Source organism: Podarcis muralis, chromosome 4 (assembly GCF_964188315.1).
Source record: "Podarcis muralis chromosome 4, rPodMur119.hap1.1, whole genome shotgun sequence".
Lineage (NCBI taxonomy): Eukaryota > Metazoa > Chordata > Lepidosauria > Squamata > Lacertidae > Podarcis > Podarcis muralis.
In genome coordinates, this window is record NC_135658.1 from 12,777,491 (window position 1) to 12,800,800 (window position 23,310).

A 23,310-nucleotide genomic window follows, 5' to 3' on the forward strand; every position below is an offset into this window, starting at 1 on the left:
AGAACAGAAGGAGATCCTGCTGGATCACACCAATGGCTCATCTAGTTCTATGTCCTGTTCTCACAGTGGTCATCCAGATTCCTGGGGGAAATCAGCAAGTGGGATTTGAGCAAAATACCTTCCTCCCTTCCTGTGGTTTCCAGCAGCTGGTATTCAGAAGCATCACTGCTTCAAACTGTGGAGGCAGAGCCATCAATAGTACTCATCAATAGCCCTCCCTTCTATGAATGTGTCTAATCCTCTTTTAAAGTCATCCAAGTTGGTAATCATCACTGCCTCCTGAAGAGGTGAGTTCCATAGTTTATCTGAGTGCTGTGTGAAAAAGCACTTTCTTTTATCTGTCCTGAATTTTCCAACATACAGCTACAGGGAAGCTTCACTATACAGTGGTACCTTGGTTCTCAAACTTAATCCTTTCCGGGAGTCCGTTCAACTCCCGAAACCGTTCGAAAACCAAGGCGTGGCTTCCGATCGGCTACAGGAGCAAACCGGAACGCAGCGTTCGGAAGCCGATTTCTTCAACTACTAAGCCTTTCGGGAACCAAGGTACCACTGTATTTACAATATTATACAGTGGTACCTCAGGTTACAGATGCTTCAGGTTACAGACTCTGCTAACCCAGAAATAGTACCTAGGGTTAAGAACTTTGCTTCAGGGTGAGAACAGAAATCGCGCAGCGGCAGCAGGAGGCCCCATTAGCTAAACTTTTACCTTAGGTTAAGAACAGTTTCAGGTTAAGAACGGACCTCCAGAACAAATTAATCCGAGGTACCACTGTATACCAGTACTTCCTATGTTCCAGGAATGTTTTGCTACACAGAACTGGGGGAACCTCTGGCCCAGGGGTCAGCTGGGGTCCCCACTCCCCACGATCTGGCCTTTGATATTCTTTCTAGGCCACACCCCTCAGCAGACTGAACATTTGAAGGCTACTGAATTGGTTACTGCAGCTCTTCCGCATGAAGTCCTCAGTCACCTGGTGCTAAAAACTGAGTCTAGTTCTGTCCTATGCAGGCAGTGGCAGGTGGCAGGGCAGACTGGGGAGTAGCCAGCGTTTTTCACCTGGCTGCCCAATGCAGAGGTCACTTCTGGTGATTGAATACGTAACGGGCAGGTGGCAAGAAGGCCAGTATGGTGCGGGTGCGATGGCGGGAACAGTGCATTGGCTCCGTCACTGCACCCCCACTCTGCTGACCTCCTTATTGCTTCACCATTCCTCCTCTCTCTCTTTCAGTCACCAGTAGTGACCTCCATGTTGAAAAGCCAGGTGAGCGACATTGTCCAAGTCACAGCATGCCCATCAACTGTTCTGGAAAACCAGGGACATCCCACTTTTTTTCATGCAAGAGTAAGGACAGTACATTTTGGGTGCCTTGCTTTCTTGTGATTTCAAACTGAGATCCTGCCCACACCAGACCCCCCAAAAAGTGTTTGTTTTTGTTATGCGATCTCATGTGGCACCCCCCAAATGTGCATCTTGGGGGGTCGTGCCCCCCAAAGTGCCTTTTCTGGGTTTGCAATCTTGTGCAGCATTTTGGGGTGCCAGGTCCGACAACTGTTTTTTTCCAGGTCTGCAATCTCACACGGAATCACAAGCCCCATGTGGGATTTCAGACCTGGAAGATGGTGTTCCGAATCTGGACCACATTGTGTTGAAGTGCATGGCACTGTATGAAAGTCAACACAGGCTATAGAGAAAGTAACCACTCAGTTTGTAAAAGCTCCATTATAGGCCACCTTCTCCACAATCTCCTTCTTCTTATTTAGCACTCCCAGAACTCTTCTGCCATCCAAGGATCCAACCACCTATCTGCCACTGGAGACTTCTTCCAGGGTGTATTAGCAAGGGGTACACTGCTGCATTTAATATTGCAATCCCCCCCCCCCAGAAAACTTACTCATAGTAGGACCAGCTCTTTTGGAAAACACAAGACTTGTGGATAACTAGGAATAGCTACAATGAAACTGGTTGGTTGTTTTTTTCCAGATGCTGTTCCTATTGAGAGCAGTAGCTCATCTCATCTGGATACTTGATACTTCAGGGTGCATTGTTTTATACACACAACCATCAGCTTTGTTTATGAAGCACAAAGCACACACCAGCAGTTCCTTCCAACAGTGTAATGATTGAATTCTTAATTATTTACATGTTGTGGCTGACCCAGTTATTCAGGTACAGGAACGAGAGGGAGATAGCAGGCGTTGATAGCTCAGATCAGATTTGTCAGGCGGTATGAGTACAACCAATTAACAAAGGAAATTAGTACATTCTAAATTGAACTGAGAGGAAAGCAGGACCTTTTTGTAAACATGTTCAACAGCAACAAAAAGCACTATTCCATCCTCTAATTTTTCACTGGTTATTTAAAAGGAGGTGGAAGTATCCAGGGAGCCTCATCCTTGCTTGGAACTACATTTGCTACCGCTGATCTTAACATCCAGACCAAGGCGATTGGCTATCTACAGTTGTGACATCATCACATTCACCACGGGATTCCCAGTTGGCTGAGACTGCTGATGCAAATACTCAAAGAGGAGGAAGTTTGCAGTGATGAGACAAAAATTGGAGCATTCTAATTGTTTCTGTTGCATCCAAGTATTCCTGTTGATTGTAAGTAGAACACTCAGACTAAAGTCCTGTCTGTCAATGCAAAACCTACTCTGCACCAATAGCAAAACTACAATTCCCATCATTTCCTTGGAGAATGCAGGTTGTGAGCATGCCCAGAAGCTTTCAAATGTCGGTAGCTAAAAACTGGAAAGAGATCAATCTTGGCTCCTTTGAGCCCACGCAGCTGAAGTTTTTTGCTCCTCACCTTTCACAATTTGCAAGTTTAGGAAAGTGTGGGGAAGTCAGAGAAAAGCGACAAAACAAAGAGTTGATGATTTTGAAATAATTCCCCCGGGGTGAGTTGGAAAAACCTAGGCTATTCTGAACTGAGACAGGGGGGTTTCACACAACACTACTTCATTTATATTAGCTAGCTGAGAAGTTGTTGTTTTTAAAGCTATTATCTCCTCTGGTTTTTTGTTTTAGATACCTTGTTCATTATCTAGAGGATGAAATTCTATGCTTTTTATTGTGGCCACAGATGAGCATAAATGCAATGAAAAACAGCATTATTAAATCAAACTTATTCTTACTACATTTGTAACCTTTTCTCTCTCTCCAAAAGTCTCAATCTGACACCTGTTAAACTCCCAGTTAACAGATTCAGGTATTTCCTTAAATCCATCAAAGATTTTAATCAAATTTTTTTGAAGGCGGATAATAAAATAAAAACTGAATTTGACAGACCCGCCTTCTGCAGTTCCACCAGATTATAAACAAACAGGGAGCAAAAGGAATACTATGAAATCTTCCTTGTAGCAGTACAGTAAAACACTGAACCCAGCTAATGTTAAAGCATGCCTATATTTATAAAGATTTAGCACTTCTAAATATTTTGCTTTAATCCCCTAACTGGGATTCACACCCACAAAGAACAGGGAACAGTTTTTCATTGCAAGAGATCATGTATTTTCAAGGTTTAAATCCCCATTCCTTTGTCCAACGGTAAAATGTTAGCCTAATTAGTTCCCATCATTATCAAAACCTCGGGGGGGGGGGCACCCACAGTGTATATCTTGTTCTAAGGCAGTTTTGATCCATGAAGAAACAAAAGTACCATTACTTATGTTTATTCCATCATTATAATCACATTAAATCATTATTATATAATCCCATTTGGACAGAGTCTGTTTTTAATGTATTTTATGCAGCACCTAGTGTGTGTTTTATGTACTCCACAAATAATGGCAATTAAAACTATTACTACATCCATCTGACAACCAAAGGATCAAGAATTATCCCCCAAAAAAGTTCTCTATAAAAATCTCAGTAGCATAACCATCACCAAAATTGCCCAGGAACAACTGTTAAAACAGGGCAGGAAATTCTTGATATCTAAAGCAGGGGAGAGAACATGTGACCCTTCAGATGCTACTACAACTCCCATAATCTCTGATCATTTAACAGGGTGACTGGGGCTGATGGGACCTGGAGTCCATTAACTGGAGGTCCAGAGGTTTCTCACCACTGATCTAAAGACTCGGTACACAAACATCATTTAACTGGGCCCGCTGCAAACTTTCTACAAGTGTCCTCATCCTCAAAATCCCTTTGCTGCTTTGAAAAAATATGGAAGCCCAACTGGTGTCCTTTAGGTACATAGTATGATGTCACCACTCTCAACACCAAGGAAGCCTGTGAACATGCCCTGCTCTAGTGGGGATCCCATAACCCCATTGCTTAGCTGCAGACAGTTGCTTCACAAGTGACCCATCGTGTATTGCGTTTCTGATGGGCCAGTTGAACTGTGGTGCATGTTTAATACACAACTGGATGTACTGTGATGAGATACACCTTACAGTAAGAATAAGCTTCCACTCCTGTGAATGCATAGTATTCAAAGGCATTTGAGATAGCTATACAACATAATCATGGGACATCTTTAGAGCAGACCTAGGCACATCAAGCTGAACACCACCACCTGTGGCCCTCCAGATGGAGTTGGGATCCACAAATCTCTGTCATCATTGGCCAGTGATCAAGGATGATGGGAGTTGTAGTTCAGTAACATATAGAGAGCCAGTGGTGGAGGAAGGGGGGTGCAGACCGCCCCGGGTGTCATCACTGAGGGGTGTGTGACAAAAATATGAGTTTTCTTTAAAATTGGGCTCACTGAACTTTTTAGTTCAGTCAACAAACGTAACAGAACACGGCTGGCACTGGGCACCACACCACGGTGGCTGGTACTTACTGCGGGGCCTACAGTGTGCCCATGCCATGTGTCTCTCCTGGGAGTAACATGGTGGCTTGGGCTTGGGCGCCTGCAGGCTCCGCACTGCCTGAAATGGCAGTGTGGGGCTTGCATCTGCCCACAGCCTCTCCCTCAGCCGCCCTACAGCTGAGGCGGAGGCAGCGGAGAGGCTCCACGCAGCTTGCCCTGCCTCCATGGGTAGCTCACCCTGCCCCTGGCTGCAGGACACGTGAGCCGCACCAAGAACCCGAGCGGCTAGCTACGCCATTGCGGAGAGCCAAATGTTCCCCAGCCCTAATCTACAACATCCCTTGTGTTCTTGATAAATCTCTTGCTGCAGCCACTGCCTGAGACTCAAAAAAGAGAATAGGACCACCATACACAACTCCACACACAACTGGTGGGCTAAACCCAGTTTGGCCAGTGACAAATTGCTCAGGCCTTCTTTAGAGGAGATCAGAGCTTTCCAAAATCCCACCAAGACATATGTCGCCTTTATCAAATTCCAAATGTTCAGTAGAAGACAACATGCAAAGCAAGCCATTCAGTCCGAATCAGAGATGTTTTCACATAATTTGTCAAAAAGCAATCCAGCGAGAATAAACCAACATCTAACCATGTGTGACTTACCAGGCTGTCATGGAAATGTCCATTCGCATCCCATTTACTGAAGTCTGTGGAAAGAGAAGACATAAGGGAGGGAGATTATTCAATGGGCAAGCAATGGGGGAACTGTGACTGGCCAAGTGACCTTACTGGCCAAGAGAAATTAGCAGTTTGATTTAATCTACAGATGATCCAAAATCAGGGACTGAGCTTTGCAAATATGTTTTCACGCTTTGAAAAGCAGCCCTCATTTTGGGTGATTTTTCTTCTTCCAGGGGGAGGTCTTCAAAGGGGTTTGAACTTGTTCGCACACAGGAAATGGATCTCTGTTGGCTCAAAAGGAGCAGTGCTCCCTTTTGGAATTTGGAAAACCAGGAGTGTCGGATGTGTGCGCATTTCGATGCACACATCCAAACAGGGCTGTGTTAAACATATCCAGCGACGTGACGCAAAGCTCCCTCCGATGCCCCCTCCCATTTCCCAGAGTTGTCGACCTTTTTTTTTAGGGAGGACAACACTGCTGGCAGGGCTGGAGGAGGCGGGTAGCGGCTGGAGGGTGGCTGCTCCAGCAGGGAAGAGGCAGAGGCTGGCTGCAGCACCTCCTGGCTCAGCTGACCGCTTCATGCTGCAGTGGCCACGGCAGACGGAGGCTCTGGGCGCGGTGCTGCTTTGGCGAGGGCGGCAAAGGGAGTCCAGCCTCCGCCTCTTCCCTGGCGCCCTCCAGAACTTGACGCCCTGGCGCCCCACGTCACTAGCCTCTATGGGTAGGACGCCCCTGCATCCAAATACAGTGGTACCTCGGGTTAAAAACTTAATTCGTTCTGGAGGTCTGTTCTTAACCTGAAACTCTTCTTAACCTGAGGTACCACTTTAGCTAATGGGGCCTCCCACTGCCGCCACACGATTTCTGTTCTCATCCTGAAGCAAAGTTCTTAACCCGAGGTACTATTTGCGGGTTAGCGGAATCTGTAACCTGAAGTGTCTGTAACCTGAAGCGTCTGTAACCCGAGGTACCACTGTGCACATATGAAGGCACAACCAAATGGTGCAGAAACTGACCCCTGCTTTACTAAGGCGTCCTGATGGTGCTGTTTTCTTACATTGGAATCATACCTTGACCCTTGGCCATGCTGTCTGATGCGGATGGGAGTAGGAATCCAACAACATCACGAAGGGACCACATTGGCTACCACTGGATTTTTTCAATTGGCTGCCCCAATGGTACAAAGGAAGAAGGCAGAGTATCGCTTGGTTGCCTTGGCAACGTGGGGCACATCCCTTCTCTCCTCCAGTGATAACATTCCCAGCATGCTCCCAATTCACCCTTTCCTCATTTGCAGCCTTGTCTTTAATTTAAACCAGGACTACGAAGATTCCAGCCAAAAGGGCTTGCAGTTAGCAGTTTAAAACCTGACAACCGGTTTAAGTCCTGCTTTCTAGTATGAAGCTCCATAGTAGAACCAATCTTAGCAGAGCTGGCATTGGGTGCCCAAAATAAAGGATGCTGAATGCAAGTGTTCAAGGGGAACCCTTGGAAATGTGTTCTGTGGCTCCTGGTTATTTCCTTGACAGGTGTGATATTACCTGCCCCACACCTGATTTCACATGACCCCGACAGTCATGCCCTAGGTAAAGTTCTTCAGTAGTTGAATGTGTTTTTACTATGTTAAACTGCAGCAGCGAGTCAATGAAACCTTTCAGATGTTGCCACTCTGCCCAACCAAATGCCCATGTTAAGCCTCAGCAGGCTGGCTATTCTACCAGAAAACTTGCCTGGCTTTTCCGAACTGCAAAGGCAACAGTGTTTAAACAGTTGTCCGCACAGTACACAGTCTTTACAAATATAGGTAGAGCTGGTATTCAGAAACATTGCTTCCTCCACCCTTCAATATTTAGTGTGCCAGAGGCCAGGATAGGTCCCGATTGCTCCACCTGCATTAAGCTACCGTTCGTCTTCGCACTATTTCCCCGTGAGGTTAGGCCACAGTGTCTGTTCCTTGCAAATGCAAAAGAAAAATAAGCTTCTTTTAAAGCCTATTATTTCTGAACATACAGTACTAAAGGAGAGAGAATATGAAGTATTTTATAGACGTGGTTTAAGCAGATTCAGGAAGACCATTATGGGTATATTAAAGAGCAAGCGGAGATGAATTTGGCACTATGTGGAATTTAATCCCAGCTGCGTTTCGCCTTAATACCACTCCACACGGCAGTCCTATCCTCTGCTAAAAAAGGCTTAAATACCTTTAACTGGGGGGCGAGAAAGCCCACTTCCAGCTACTTTATGAGCACATAATAGCAGGCAATATTCTGATCCACATTATTCATTTGCAAACACTGCTAAACCTGACAGGATTGTATGCTATTGTTTTCCCCCCACAGAAGGGCAGTGAAGGGTCGTCTCTCACTGCACTGAAATGGAGATTTAAAGTGCTGTTGCTCAGCGGGTCTACAGAGTGACTCCAACTGACTCCAGGGGCATGTGATGCTCTTCCCATTGTGAAACCTAAGCAGGCCCTTCATCCAGGTCTATGGCCACATTCACAGCATACAATGAAAATGTTACGATACCACTTTAAACCTTCCTGGCTTCCCCCAAAGCATCTTGGAGACTGCAGTTTGTCAAAGGGGCTGAGAGATGTTAGGAGACTCTTCCGGTGGTGGACTTGGGGATTTCACATAAGGTTATCCAATTTTTTTCAATGTAACTGGGGACACTTTAAATACATACATACATACATACATACATACATACATACATACTACATTTGGGACATTGATGCTGCAGCGATGGCAGTGGCCGGGGGACGGCCACTGACTTGACCTCAACCGCCACATTTCCCGTTCCTCCAAGGCTTCTATCTCCTTTCTCCATGAGCCTGGGTAGCCCATGAGTTGTTGGTTCTTTGGTGGTGTGGTGGTGGGGAAGCGGTGCGTGGTGGGTCAGGCATGGAAAACAGAGAAGGAGGGCTGAGAGCAGCGGCGGCAGCGAGGCTCGGGCAGCGCGATGCCTCCCTTCCCATTGGAGCAGCCCCAATCCCATTCCTACTTGTGTGCAAGCAGGAGGGGACGGGGATCCCTCAGCTGGGAAGGGAGGAATCCCATTGCCTAACTGAGAGATCGCACAAGTAGGAGTTGGGAGGCTGCTCCGATAGGCAGCATGAAGGCTCCCTTCACAGCTTAGTTGCTGGGGTCAGGGAAGGTGGAGGCAGCCCAGAAACTGCATCTTCGAGCCCCTGCACCACCATCACATGGGGACTTCTAAGCAGCTCCTGAAGCCAGCCAGAGCTCCGGGCTGCTGAGACTGCCACTGCTACATTTCCTGGGGACATTAGATGAAATCCGGGGACATTCCAGGGATGGAATTTGTCCGGGGACTTATTCGCAAATCCGGGGACTGTCCCCGGGAAACGGGGACGTCTAGTAACCCTACTTTAACATTTCAGTGGGTGATCCTCGCTCAGCCATGAAGCTTACTGGGTGACCTTGGGCCAGTCACTGACTCTCAGCCTAGCCTACCTAGCAGGGATGTTCTGTGGATTAGCTAGGGAAGGTAAGACCCATGTACACTGCTTTGACCTCCTTGGAAGAAAAAGGTGGCATATTAATGGAAGAAATAAAATAATAAATGGAAACAGATTTAAGAAACACAGAAACACAACAATAAAGCAAATATGGGGAGGGGAAAATATTATTGTCCAGATTCCACCAAGCCAAAGTGACTGAAAGGACCACTACTTTAACATGTGTGATGCTGCTTTGTACTGACGTGAGACTCCAGGACCATTTAACCCACTGTTATCTCTTTGGGGTTTTCCCACCTATAATTTTTATTAAATTTCCTGTTTTACATTTTAGAATATTCATTCAAACAACCTTAAAATATCAATGACCTCCCTTCTTCTCTTTCCATGGTTCATTTGCAAAACATAAAATCCCTGCATATTTTATATAAACTAAACCATTCAGTATTCCATTATTACATCCATCAAAACTTATTTACACTGTTGAATTTATCTTAATGCTGCCCACGTTTTCAAATAATCACAATTTTCCTCCATATATTCAATAAAGATTTTCCAGTCTTCTTTAAATGTATGTCTTTCTTGTTCTCTTATTCTGTGTGTTAGGTCCATAAACTGCACATATTCCATCAGTTTAAGTTGCCATTCTTCTTTGGTTGGGACCTTGCTCGTTTTCCATTTTGGGGCTAACAAAACACAGGCCGCAGTAGTGGCATACATAAATAACCTTTTTTGACACCTGGGAATTTCCGCCCAAATTATCCCCAACAAAAAGGACCCTGGTTGCTGATTTTTGGAAAAGTACTTTTAAACAAATTTTCAGTTCATTATGGATTATTTCCAAATACTATTTTACCCTTTTACAGGTCCACCACATATGATAGAATGTACCCTCAGTCTCCTTGCATCTCCACACTTATCTGATTCAGTCTTATACATCCTTAGCAAGTCTACTGATAGCAACTCTCTAAGGTTTCAGACCAAGCTCACTCAGAGCTCTGCTACTCAATATCCTTAACTGGTGACGCCGAAGATTAAACCTGAGTACTTCAGTGTACAAAGCTTGCTCTCTTCTACTGAGCTATGGACCTCCTCTGCCACATTGATTGATAGGGCAAGTTTAATACAAAACAAAAGGAAAACCATGTTGTAAGATCTTCCGCTTCCATTCATCAAACGACGAAATGGCACGACCTGGATTTGTTCAGCGTATTTTTCATTGTAACAGCGTTTTAAGCAACAGGTTAACAAATGGCTTTTTGAAGTAGTCCTTGTTGCAAAGGATGCTGACACTTTTCTATAGAGACAGTTGGGTGGGAGGCGGGAGAATACCTGTGCATAAGATTGCCTATTTCTTTATTTTAGGAAAATTCTCATGATTATGCCAGATTGTGAATAATAATAATAATAATAATAATAATAATAATAATAATATTTCTACCTCTCTCATCTGGCTGGGTTTCACCATCAACTCTGCACGGCGTTCAACAGAACATTAAACAGAATAAAACTTCAAACGTTAAAAACTTCCCTAAACAGGGCTGCCTTCAGATGTCTTCTAAAAGTCAGAGAGCTCTTTATTTCCTTGGCATCTGGTGGGAGGGCGTTCCACAGGGAGGGCACCACTACCAAGAAGGCCCTCTGCCTGGTTTCCTGTAACCTCACTTCTTGCAGTGAGGGAACCGCCAGAAGGCCCTTGGAGCTGGACCTAAGTGTATGAGCACAGAAAAGTCTTGCTGGGCTATATTCGTAGAACTGACTTTGGGCCAATATCCATTCCTCAGTCTAACCTACCACACAGGGTTGGTTTGAGGATAAAATGGGGGAGGGGGGGCTTACATGGACCATCTTGAGCTCCTTGGAGGTGAGGTCAGGCATCAATGTAAGTAAAAAGGTAAAAGGTAAAGGACCCCTGACAGTTAAGTCACAGACGACTCTGGGGTTTCGGCGCTCATCTCGCTTTACAGGTCGAGGAAGCTGGTGTTTGTCTGCAGTTTTCCAGGTCATGTGGCCAGCAGGACTAAATCACTACTGGCAAACCAAAGCAGCACACAGAAATGCTGTTTACCTTCCCACCAGAGTGGTACCTATTTATCTACTTGCACTTGACATGCTTTTGAACTGCTAAGTTGGCAGGAGCAGGGACCGAGCAATAGGAGCTCACCCCGTCGCGGGGATTCAAACCGCCAACCTTCTGATCGGTAAGCCCAAGAGGCTCAGTGGTTTAGAGCACAGTGCCACCCGCGTCCCTATCAATGTAAGTAAGCAATTAATTATTTTTAGATAGACAGACAGACAGACGAACAGATGAAGATGTCAGCTTGAATCCAACTCAGAACAGACCCACTGAAATCAAGTCTACTCTGAGAATGGCTTAGTTAGATAAACACATATACTACCAGCCATAGATAAACAGATCTATTCCATACCCTTATAAGCTGTCTCATATTAATCCTTCATTTCATAATAGGGGCAGCAATATTGGTCCCAAATCTCTTTTATTTTTATTTGTGGCAATTGTAATCAATCTCAGTATCTATAGATGCATCTCAAGTTCGCATGCCTTCCAATAAGCCATTCATTTTGTTTTCCTTTCACCAAAACCATTATCAGAGGACATCATTAGGTGATCTTTTTAATATGTATTAAAAAAAAAGTCACCGCAATTCAATAAAACTTACATTAGCTGGAGTTTCAGGAACATTAGTCTAATGTGCTTTAAAAGATCACCTTCTCGGAATGCTATAATAAGTTTGTGTGAAAAGCAGAAAGCATGTAATATGTAATAAAATCTGGCCTTTAATGAACCATTGTGGCACGGAGGCTGGTGGTATCATTCAGCAGAAAGTGTCCTTTTAATTAATGAATAAAGAAGCCAAGGGGATATTTTAAAGTGACCTCAATTGTATTGACCCCTGGTTGGCAGCTGGGTTGGCTAGCGGGCCAACTGAAACCCAATCACTGGATAGACAGGCCATAGGCAAGGGAACACCCTTCTGTGGTTGACCCTTTCCTGATATTGTTTACTTTCACCCAGAGTTAACTATATCTCTTAGCTAAAGCTGGGATCTTAAAGGTTTTGCCATTATTGCCACCATGGTGAGAGCAATAATACCCTTGTTCGGGTGATTTGGGGGTCTTTCCTGAGCTCAGTTCTGCCCATAGGTTGACTGTCCGTTGATAATCCCTGCTGTAACTTCTCTCCTTTTAGAAACAACCACGGACACCTGATTTATGTTTCACAAGACACCGAAGTGGAAATGACCTTGATGTAATGCACTATAAACAGTAAAGGCTTGCAGCTAATTAAAAACAAGCTTCTATGATTATCCAATCCACATGCAAAGCCTGCAGAATTCTCTGAAGTGGTAATTGGCAGTCTAAATTTAATAATCTTACCTAGATTTATGAAGCATTGGCTGTCACCAAGAGTTACAATGCTTGCACTCAGCAAATGCTGGGATATAGTCGTGTGACAGTTAATATGGCAGAGACGGAGCTAAATTCTGCTTTTTAGGGCGTGATCACACATGCACCTAGATCAATGAGCATGCTACCCAATGTGCCAAGGGAAAGAAGATGCCATCTAGGGCATTTTTACAGTGATAACACAGATGCATCTCTTTGCAAAATCCTTTCGAGCTATGCAGGGCCATCTTAACCATAGACGCCAGGTGCCGGGCTCTCAGGGATGCCAGGCCATGAGTCCGGGGTGCGAGAGTTGGAGTTCGGGGAAGAGCCCACCCGTCAGTCAGACCACCATGACGGGCTCTTCTGCTGTTGGTGGCTCTGTGCCATGAGTTCGGGGACAAGCGAGTCAGCAAGGCGTTGAGGTAGCTGGCTGGCTCCACGCTCATGTGCACCTGGGATTGGCGTAGGGCCATGGAGAGGCCCGCCGAGCGCACGCAGCTTACACCACAAGGCACTTGGCTTCGCTCAGTCGCCAATGCTGACACTTTGGACTGGTTTGTTGCGCTTGGCTCCTTGTGTTTCCTGTTTTCTTTTCCTGAGCGGAGATAAATGTGGTGTCAGCTTCCTAAAAAAAGGTTGACAACTCTGGGGAACCTTTCCTTTAAAAAGGTCAGCGACTTTGGGCTCCCCACGGGGAGGCTTGCATGGAACCTTTGATACATATCCTTAAGCACCAGGCATAATAATAATAATAATAATAATAATAATAATAATAATAATAATAATTAATAATAAATAAACTAATAATAATAATAATAATAATAATAATAATAATAATAAAACAAATAATAATAATAATAATAATAATAAAACTAATAATAATAATAATAATAATAATAATAATAATAATAATAATAATAATAATAATTACAGTTCCCATTGCTCCTGGTACTTGCCTTGCCAAGGGACAGGGTAGGGAGATCTTACCCTCTTCCAACCATAGAGGCAGGGCAGAGCCATTGGTCCTGTATACGGCCTCGGTCCTGTATACCTGAAGGAGCGTCTCCATCCCCATCGTTCAGCCCGGACACTGAGATCCAGCGCCGAGGGCCTTCTGGCGGTTCCCTCATTGCGAGAAGTGAGGCTACAGGGAACCAGACAGAGGGCCTTCTCGGTAGTGGCGCCCGCCCTGTGGAACGCCCTCCCATCAGATGTCAAAGAGATAAATAATTACCTGACATTCAGAAGACATCTTAAGGCAGCCCTGTTCAGGGAAGTTTTTAATATGTAATGCTGTACTGTTTTTAACACTGATTGGGAGCCGCCCAGAGTGGCTGGGGAAACTCAGCCAGATGGGCGGGGTATAAATAATAAAATAATAAAATAAAATAATAATAATAATAATAATAATAATAATAATAATAATAATTTTATTTATACCCCGCCCTCCCCAGCCAAAACTGAGCTCAGAGTGGCTAACATCAAATAATACAACATATTAACATAAAATAAGGCAATCAATTAAAATACATCCTAAACTCAAATCAGAATCAAAGTGAAATCCAATCAAATGGCAACACACAGATTAGGGTTGGGGACCTTAAATGCTCACCAGCCTAACTGTTTGTACTGATCTTATATGAGCCTGTGAGAAAAGTTGGGGGGGGGGCACTTTCATACAAGTTCTTATAAGGAGAGAGGGGGAGTCAGACCGGACCCCGACCAAAGGCCTGGTGGAACAGCTGCGTCTTGCAGGCCCTGTGGAAAGGTGTCAGATCCAACAGGGCCCTGGTCTCTTGTGACAGCACATTCCACCAGGTCGGGCCCAAGGCCCAAAAGGCCTTGGCTCTGGTCAAGGCCAGTCTAATCTCCTTGAGGCCCGGGACCTCTAAGATGTTATTATTTGTGGACCATAAGGTCCTCCATGGGGCATACCAGGAGAGGCGGTCCCGCAGGTACGAGGGTCCTAGGCCGTATAGGGCTTTAAAAGTTAAAACCAGCACCTTAAACCTGATACTGTAGTCCACCGGGAGCCAGTGCAGCTGGTATAGTACTGAATTAATGTGATCCCATGGCGAGGAACCCATAAGGAGTCTCACCGCACCATTCTGCACCCGCTGGAGTTTCTGGGTCAGCTTCAAGGGCATTTATCTTCTCCTAGGCCACTGGCTAATAAACAATCCATGGCCTTTTAAACTGCTTACCGTTTGCCCTTCCCCAGCAGCTGACCAAACTGCTTCCCAGTACACCTCATCTACCCTCCATCCACACAACTCCCCCAAATTCCATCTCCTCTTGACACAACTCCTTTTAAAGGAGATGGGGTGCTTAACAGAGCAGATTGCTAAACTGCTGTGTGAAGGTCACCCCCCCCCCACACACACACACTCCATTATACAGTTCGCCTGGATCTGCATGCTATTCCTCACACTGCAGTTGGTGTGAATTGCAGGGCGTGACAACAGCCTACATTTTAATGTACCGGTATATAGGAAGAAAGGATAAGGACAGACATTACCTTGAAACTTTGCATTTTAGTGACTGGTAAACAAGCATTTAATAAACTTATTTGGTAGTTGTCATTGCCAATTTCATGTATAATATGTAAGTTCAGTAATATAAAATTTTTAAAAATCTATTTCCAATGCATAGTTCTAGTGATGTGTGTCATGAGTTGGCGAGACACCAAAGAAGGGGAGAAGGCTCCCTGCAAAGGGATTGGTACACACCTGGACAAGCTGAAGATGGGGAAGAGGAGGACTTAGGAGGTACTCATGGGACATCGGAGGATGCCGAGGGGGTAGCGTTCAGTTCACAAGAGCCAGGGGAAAGAGACACATCACCAGAACCAGAGGTGTCCCCTCTTCTATGGACACATTAGGCTCTGAATCATCAGGAACAGCAGGAAGTGCACTCCAGGAGATTGAGGCAGGCAACAGAACATGGCCCAGGTCATTAGTGGACCAGGTTGGAGATCATGGAACTCTTTAGGTCCGGGAGGATGCTGTGGTCACTCAGCTGGATTAAGCTCAGGGCCGATGAGGACCACTTGCTTTGTCAAGTGGAGACGCACAGCTGCTCAGCTGGAGCAAACTCTGGTGCATCAATTCAGATAGGTGTCACAGTCCGGTTCACAGGCAATCGAAGTCCCAGCAGGGGACGTCAGGACCGGGGGCAAGATGGTGGGGTGGGAGCAGGAACGGGGGTCCAGAAGCCAGGAGCCAAGAGTCTGGTGGTCAGAGAGCCGGGAGTCAAGAAGCCAAGGGTCTGAGGGTCAGGAAGCAAGGAGTCACTAAGTCAAGGGTCCGAGGATCAAGAATCGAGAAGCAAGGAGTCAAGGAGTCAAGAAGCCAAGGTTCAAGGATCAGGAAGCAAGAAGCCCAAGGCAGCAAGCGTGTTGCTGTGGCAAAGAGCCAAAGGGAAATGCTGACCTTATATCCCTTCCCAGCTCTTGCCACCAGGTGCTGTGAGTTACCAATCGGCCTCACCTATGAGGCCACGCCTTGCCTCTTCAGAACAAACTTAGGAAGGCCCCAGTCCTGCAAAGTCCTATTGGTCACAGGGCCTGGCTCCTGCATGCCCACCTGACAAGTGGGCTTCAATCCCAATCAAGTTTGGGCTTCAAGTTACAAGAATGGAGATTCCAACTAAACTTTCAGGAAAAAAACTTTCTGATAGTAAGAGCTGTTCGACAGGGGAACAGTCTCCCACGAGAGGTAGAAGAAGAAGAGTTTGGATTTAATATCTCACTTTATCACTACCCTAAGGAATCTCAAAGCAGCTAACATTCTCCTTTCCCTTCCTCCCCCACAACAAACACTCCGTGAGGTGAGTGAGGCTGAGAGACTGCAGAGAAGTGTGACTAGCCCAAGGTCACCCAACAGCTGCATGTGGAGGAGCAGGGAAAGAAAACCCGGTTCACCAGATTATGAGACTACCGCTCTTAACCACTACATCACACTGGTGGACTCTCCTTCCTTGGAGATTTTAAAGTGGATGTTGGATGGCCATCTGTCATGGATCCTTTAGCTGAAATTCTTCCATTGCAGGGGATTGGACTAGATGCCCCTTGGGTTCCTTCCAGCTCTAAGATTCTAAGATAAAAGGGAAGCAAGACAGGGACTCTGTATCTGCTCAACTTTCTCCGTTGATGGACTGCAGCTTGGCTGCTTTGGGAAACCTACTGGCCTGTGACTTTGGGACTGACCCCAAGTGTTCCAACCCTGGATCTTCCGCAGAGGTGGGATGGGAAGCTGACCATACAGGTTGACTTTGGACTGGTATTTGGTCATCTGGAATGCCTGAATACTCTCTAGTGCTGCACTACCAGGACTTGCCTCTGGGTACGCTGAGGATCAGAACAATGTGTCATTTATTGCATTTCTGAATAGTAGCAGGTATGTGCATTGTGAAAATTCAGTTAACACACCATTTTCTTTAGTCCTTTTGTTAAACACAGACAACACCCCTAATAAACTGGGATTTCTTGAGTAGTTTATTTGCAGCTATTGAAAAATGTTGACTAAGCTCTATTATTTAGCGTTTGCAAACGGTTCTAACCATTGTTGCAGCTAATTAAATTTCACAGAGGATTTTAAATCTTGCATAAGGGAGAACGCATGATGATTTTCCTCAAGCAGTATACAAACAGATGCAACGCACACGCGTCAAAGTACATAATAAAAGGACCCAAGAGTTAATTGTGTAATGTTGCTTTTTCCAAGGTACAATAATCTGACACAGAATCTCTCAAGCATAGTGAAAGGTAAATAACTTTTTCCTTTTGGCAGGAAGTGGTTGATTAAGAAGTTGTGGTTGGTGGGTTCTTTTTGGGGGGGGGGGACAGTAAATTCAGAATGGTGAAAAATCCACAGAGTAAACCAGAGAGAATCCATACAACTAAACCCCACTCCTTTTTAAAATAGATTTCCCCCCCACCTTAAATTCAGGGCTACCTCAGTACTTTTTGGATATCACAAGAGATGCTTGACTGAAGCCAGGCAAGTTCCCCTGGCTCGTATATTACAATTAGATGCTATCCCCGTGGGATGGAGGGGTGAAATCCAGCCTCAGCACTCTTTCCACCAGCCCCTCTCCATAGAAACACACCAGCTGTCCAGAACTACAACACTCGCCTGCTACCTTGCTGCTTCAATAATTTCCATTATAGTAATTGTTGCTTAATGTGGCTATAATCTGTTGCTCAAAGGAAACCTCACTCGCTTTCTTGAAAGCCCCTGCGATGACACTGGCTCCTTCGCCAGCAGGCCTGGAAGGTACTTCTGAATTAAGTTAACAGCTGAAGACAATTTTCACTGAAATTGAAGAGGACTTGAAATGAGCCAGGAGGTGGCGGATTGCTAAGTGCAGTCCCATTATGAAGAACAAATTGGGGGGGGGGGGGTAGAAACATGTTCACCCTAGGGCTTGGCTGGCGATGGCTGGGACCTATTATGCCACCGTGCGGACAAGTTGTTTGCTCCTATATCCTGGTGGTCAAGAACTGGGATAGGAATTATGCTGCAGACTGCAAAGGGATGTGGGTTAAACCACAGAGCCTAGGACTTGCCGATCAGAAGGTTGGCAGTTTGAATCCACGTGACGGGGTGAGCTCCAGTTGCTCAGTCCCTGCTCCTGCCAACCTAGCAGTTTCGAAAGCACATCAAAGTGCAAGTAGATAAATAGGTACCACTCCGGCGGGAAGGTAAACGGTGTTTCCATGTGCTGCTCTGGTTCACCAGAAGCGACTTAGTCATGCTGGCCACATGACCCGGAAGCTGTATGCCGGCTCCCTCGGCCAATAAAGTGAGATGAGCACCGCAACCCCAGAGTCGATCATGACTGGACCTAATGGTCAGGGGCCCCTTTACTTTTATCTATAGACTGCATTATGACCAAGCATGAAACGAACATTCCCAGGATTTATCTATTTATTTTTATTAGATTTGATTATTTTGATTTGATCATTTATTTTTTATACTGCTTAATATATATATTTTTAAATCTCTAAGTGGTGTCCTGAAAACTGAAGCAACAATGGACAACTTACACTGCAAAAATACGCAGTTACATATAAAAATGTTATAGCAATACAAAGTTACTAATATATATACAATGGCACCTCAGTTTTCGACCATTTTGGAGGCTGAACGTTTCGGTTTTCAAACGCCGAAAACCTGGAAGTAATTGCTTCCATTTTCAAACGCGCCTCAGAAGTCAAACGGCTTCTGAGGCACGTTTCTCCATTTTTTCAATGGAGTTTGCCAACCGCCTGTCAGGGAACTGCCATCGGAAGGACGGGAGGTGGAAAGGCTCACTGAGGTTGAGAGAGACGTAGCAGCTGAAGAGGGAACCAGTAGGGGGAGAGAAGGGACTCCAAGGGAAAGTGAGTCGGAGGGATGGCTCAGAGACACTTCCAGCGAAAACAGTGGGGAGGTCTCAAGACCTCCTATAGGGACACCCACTCCTCGCCAGAAACTGTCACGCCGAGAGTCCAGAAGACGTGTTTCCGTTAAGGAGCTTTTATGTTGGAAGAGATTCCGAAAGCGACCACTTTCGGATTCTGCTAGCGACTGACGCAGCCATGCCGGAGGGGCTCCGTCGCAGGCAGAGGTTTGAGAACTTGACCAAACTCTGAGGGACTTGCATTTTACGCACAAGCAGCTCATTATCCCATCACACCGCCCATTGATCTTTGGTTTTCAAACGTTTTAGAAGTCAAATGGTCTTCCGGAATGGATTACGTTTGAGAAACTGTATCTCAATAGCAATTTGTTTTCCTTCTGACATGGCTTCCCTTTCAGCCTCCCGGTTTTCACCCAGGATCCAAACAAATTCTCAGATCCCCCACAAAAGTCTCACAACAAGGAGAGTTCTTGGAAACAGTGAACATTACCCTAGTCTCTCATTCTAGACTTCTTTTTTTATGGGCAAGTCCAAGGTTGGTGGTACCCTCTCAAGCTGCCCATAGCTGCATCCCATTCAGCTGCCCTCTCCACATCCAGTTCCAGGTACAGCAGGTTTGCTGGGTTTCCCAGGGGGTCCAAAGGATGGGAAAATATTCTCCTTCAGCTCACAGCTCTTCTTTCACTCTCTCTCCTTCCTCCTCCAGCTGCTTCGATTCCAGTTAGGAATCGCTTCCCGTAAAAATATCTGAGCACAATTTCACAGTAAAAGCATCAACAACAAACACAATTCCATACATAAAGCTATTCCATAAAAATGATTCCCTAGCTACAAAAAAAGTAAAGACAATAATAACATGATGATTTCTTATTATTTTGGTAATTTAGGAGCAGGGGGGCAGATTCAGGCTTTCAAATCAGCAGAAAGTGGGTTGTTTGCTTGTTCGCTGATTCGTTTGTTTTCCCCAGGAGAACCAAAAATATCCTCCACCATCCTAGTGTGTGTGTGTGTACTTTAGGGTTGGAGGCTTCACAAACACGCCAACACAAACAGACACACACATATAGAAATTCAATTTTGCTTTGCAAAATTCCCCCTTTGAGACTCTGCCATTGCTTCCTGTCCCCTCTCTAAATGTCCTGGAGACACCATTGTTGTAAATGGTGGCTGCCTCGAGAAAAACTAAGCCCAAAAGATAGCCCCAACTTGTGGCTGCCATTTTCAGACAGCCACAATTTTCACCCAGGAACCTCTTTGCCTTCTGATCCTAACCGTAAAAAGCACTGTCACCATGCTCACTCGCTGTGTGGTCCATTGATGTGGTCCAGACTCCAAGGGCTAGGGCTCTGAGCAGCCCTGTAATGAATTATCTCTGCTTTGGGTGCTGGTAGCAGAGGAAGGAATTATTCCATTGCCAGGATAAGTGGTTTTAGCTATTTGATAAGGCAGAGGATGGATGTGTGCTTAAATTGCTCTTGAAGCAGAGGGCTCCATTCAGAAATCCCTGTCTGTGCTCTGTCATGGTTCAAAAAGGATAACTGGTGTGTGTGTGTGTGTGTGTGTGTGTGTGTGTGTGTGTGTGTGTGTAGTTGGAAGGGAATATGAGGGTCATCTACTTCAACCCCCTGCAATGCAGCAATGTAAGCTAAAGCATCCATGACAGCTGGCCATCCAACCTCTGCTTAAAAACCTCCAAGGAATTCCACCACCTTACAAGGGTGTCCCTCCCAACTCTAACCATCAGAAAGTTGTTGCTTTTTAAAACCATTTACAGTGGTACCTGGGGTTAAGTATTTAATTCGTTCCGGAGGTCCGTTCTTAACCTGAATCTGCTCTTAACCTAAAGCACCACTTTAGCTAATGGGGCCTCCCGCTGCCGCCGTGCCACTGGAGCATGATTTGTGAAGCAAAGTTCTTAACCTGAGGTACTATTTCTAGGTTAGCAGAGTCTGTAACCTGAAGCGTATGTAACTTGAAGCGTATGTAACACATACATACATACATACATACATACATACGCATATTTCCCAGTTTCTGGTTTACGAACTTAATCCGTTCCAGAAGTCTGTTCTTAAACCAAAGCGTTCTTAAACAGAGGTGTGCTTTCCCATAGCAGCGGGGGACTCAATTTGCAAATGGAACACACTCAACTGGAAGCGGAACGTGTTCCCATGTTTCTTCTCAAACTTTTTGTGTGTGGCCAGAATAGCATAGTTGCTGAGAGTGTGGTGGTGCTAACGCCAAGGTCGGAGGTTCAATCCGCATACAGGACAGCTGCATATTCCTGCCTTTCTGGGGGTTGCACTAGAGGATCCTTAGGGTCTCTTCCAACTCCCCCGTTCTGTGATAATGAACTCCTGATGGCTTGAGCCACAGAGAAAGTTATAAAGGGGAGGAAGTAAAGAAGTCATATTAAGCATGTAAATGAGGGAACAGTATTCCAGACAAGGCCTGCTCATTTAATGTGGTATTGTTATGCTGCTCAGCATTCAATAAGACACGCGGGAGGAGATTTCAATTTGCCTAGGACAGCAGGAAAAAAATATATATATCTTGGACTAGCCTTGCCTGTTGCCCTGCTCTTAATGTGCACTGGACTAGCCTGATTACCATTTATCTGGCATTTGCTAAGCATGCTGTCCTACTTCATCTCACGGTAACCAGCAATAAATCAACAGTATTTGCAATGCACATTCTTATCTTGGCAAGCAAGTACACTTTCAACCCTGCCAGCTGAAATCCCGTTACCTGCAATGCAACAACCTGAATCACCACATTTGAAATGAATGAGGCTTGTAATGCCTCGGGGATAATATTTTAGTGGCTGAAAAAATTGACATTACATACATTCGGAATATCTATAATCCCACGGTGATGCACACAGCATAAGGATCAGCCGCTGCAGTCCTCTAGGAAAGGTGGTTTTGAAAATTCATGTGTGTGTGTGTGATACAGTGGCAAACGAAACAGAAATGTTAAATTCTTATAGCAAAACGTCTCAGCTTCCTCCTCCTTATCAGTTGCTCGGATAAAAAACATGCTGTTTCCAAGATGGTTGTTTAATGCTTTCTTTACTATCTTTCTAAATAATAATAATAATAATAATAATAATAATAATTTCTACCTATTTCTAGTGTTCAAACTTTGACTGCTGTTTCATATGTAGCCGAAATGGCATCGCTCATGCACAAAAGGAAGGGAAGTACGACAAAGAAAAGTGAGAAGGAAAATGTGATACAGCAGGAGAGTGGGTTGAAATGTTTGGCAGGGTCAGGCTGAGTGACAGGTGGAGAATGTTAAGAATGACAGCCAAGAAGTTGTCAGAAACAGAGAATGAGATGGGACAGCAATTGGGGGGGGGGATGAAAACATAGGTAAAAGTTAAGGTAATAGTTAAGGAGGAGACTTGGCTATTTTAGTTTAATGTGCTAGAAAGCTTCTTTTAGGAGGCAGTAGAGGGAGCTAACTTTGAGAGCTGGGATTTCCTGGCTTTGTGATGCACAGCCAAGTATCCTGGGCAAGATATTTTCAAGAAAGACCCAGCCAATTCTTGGATAGAAGAACTGGAAGCTGATTCTGGTAGGATGCCTAAGACTTCTGTGCGAGGCTCACGAGGGAAAGCTGTTATCTTTAAGCTCTGCATGTGGGCTTTTTGGAGACATCTGGCTGGATGTTGTTGGAAACAGAAGGCTGGAGAAGGCAGGCCTTTTGGCCTGATCCACCAGGGCTCTTCTGAAATCCTTAATTTGGTTTCTGCCTGGCTGCAGATCTGAACCTCCTGTTCTTCAGTCAATGAGGTGCATGACACCATTTCTAGCCCTTTTAAAAGAGCAGCTGCAGCCTGCCCTCCTGAACAAACTCCACATAATTTTCAGGGTCAGGATCCAGATCATGCTATAAGATTTTCAAATGATGGATGATTCCTGTGGCTGGATGCAGCTTGCTCAAGTCAACTACTACAATGCAGTTAGATTTCAATACACAGAAGAAAAGGGGTTCGGTCAGTAGCATGACTCCATGCTCACATGCTGTTGGAACAACACAGGCAGTCTGCCTAGAGCAGTTCCCCCCACACTTGAGCCTCCAGCTGTTTCTGGACTACAACTCCCACCATCTCTAGCTACAAGGACCAGTGATCAGGGATTATGGAACTTGTAGTCCATAAAACATCTGGAGACCCAAGTTTGGGAAACACTGGCCTAGAGCTATGGCCCTTCCTTAGATACACTGACAAACTTCCCCATGGTGCAAAGAGATCATACATTAGACCTGATTATTTTCAATTTCAGGACTTGCTGTGATTGACAGAGAAGGACACCGCTGAGAAGGGCCGAAACGGAAGGGAGGTCTGAAGTTCCTGATTCCCAAAGCAAAGATCAGCACCAAGGTTCAGGACCACGGATAGCGCTCTTGTAGTATCCAAGATGTCTCAGCAAGGTTCTAGCAGGGGTCAGCAAACTTTTTCAGCTGGGTGCCGGTCCACTGTCCCTCAGACCTTGTGGGGGGGGGCGTACTATATTTTTTTGGGGGGAATGAACGAATTCCTATGTCCCACAAATAA

At 45.3% G+C, this 23,310-nt stretch overlaps 1 long non-coding RNA gene across 1 annotated transcript in view; it reads right to left on the bottom strand.

Moving 5' to 3' along the window:
- LOC144327374 (uncharacterized) overlaps nt 1–23,310 on the bottom strand; it is a 682,853-nt gene that overhangs the window by 562,449 nt on the left and 97,094 nt on the right. Inside the window, exon 2 of the long non-coding RNA XR_013392457.1 lies at nt 5,434–5,477. This is a non-coding gene — a long non-coding RNA (uncharacterized LOC144327374). The remainder of the gene's footprint in view (nt 1–5,433; nt 5,478–23,310) is intronic.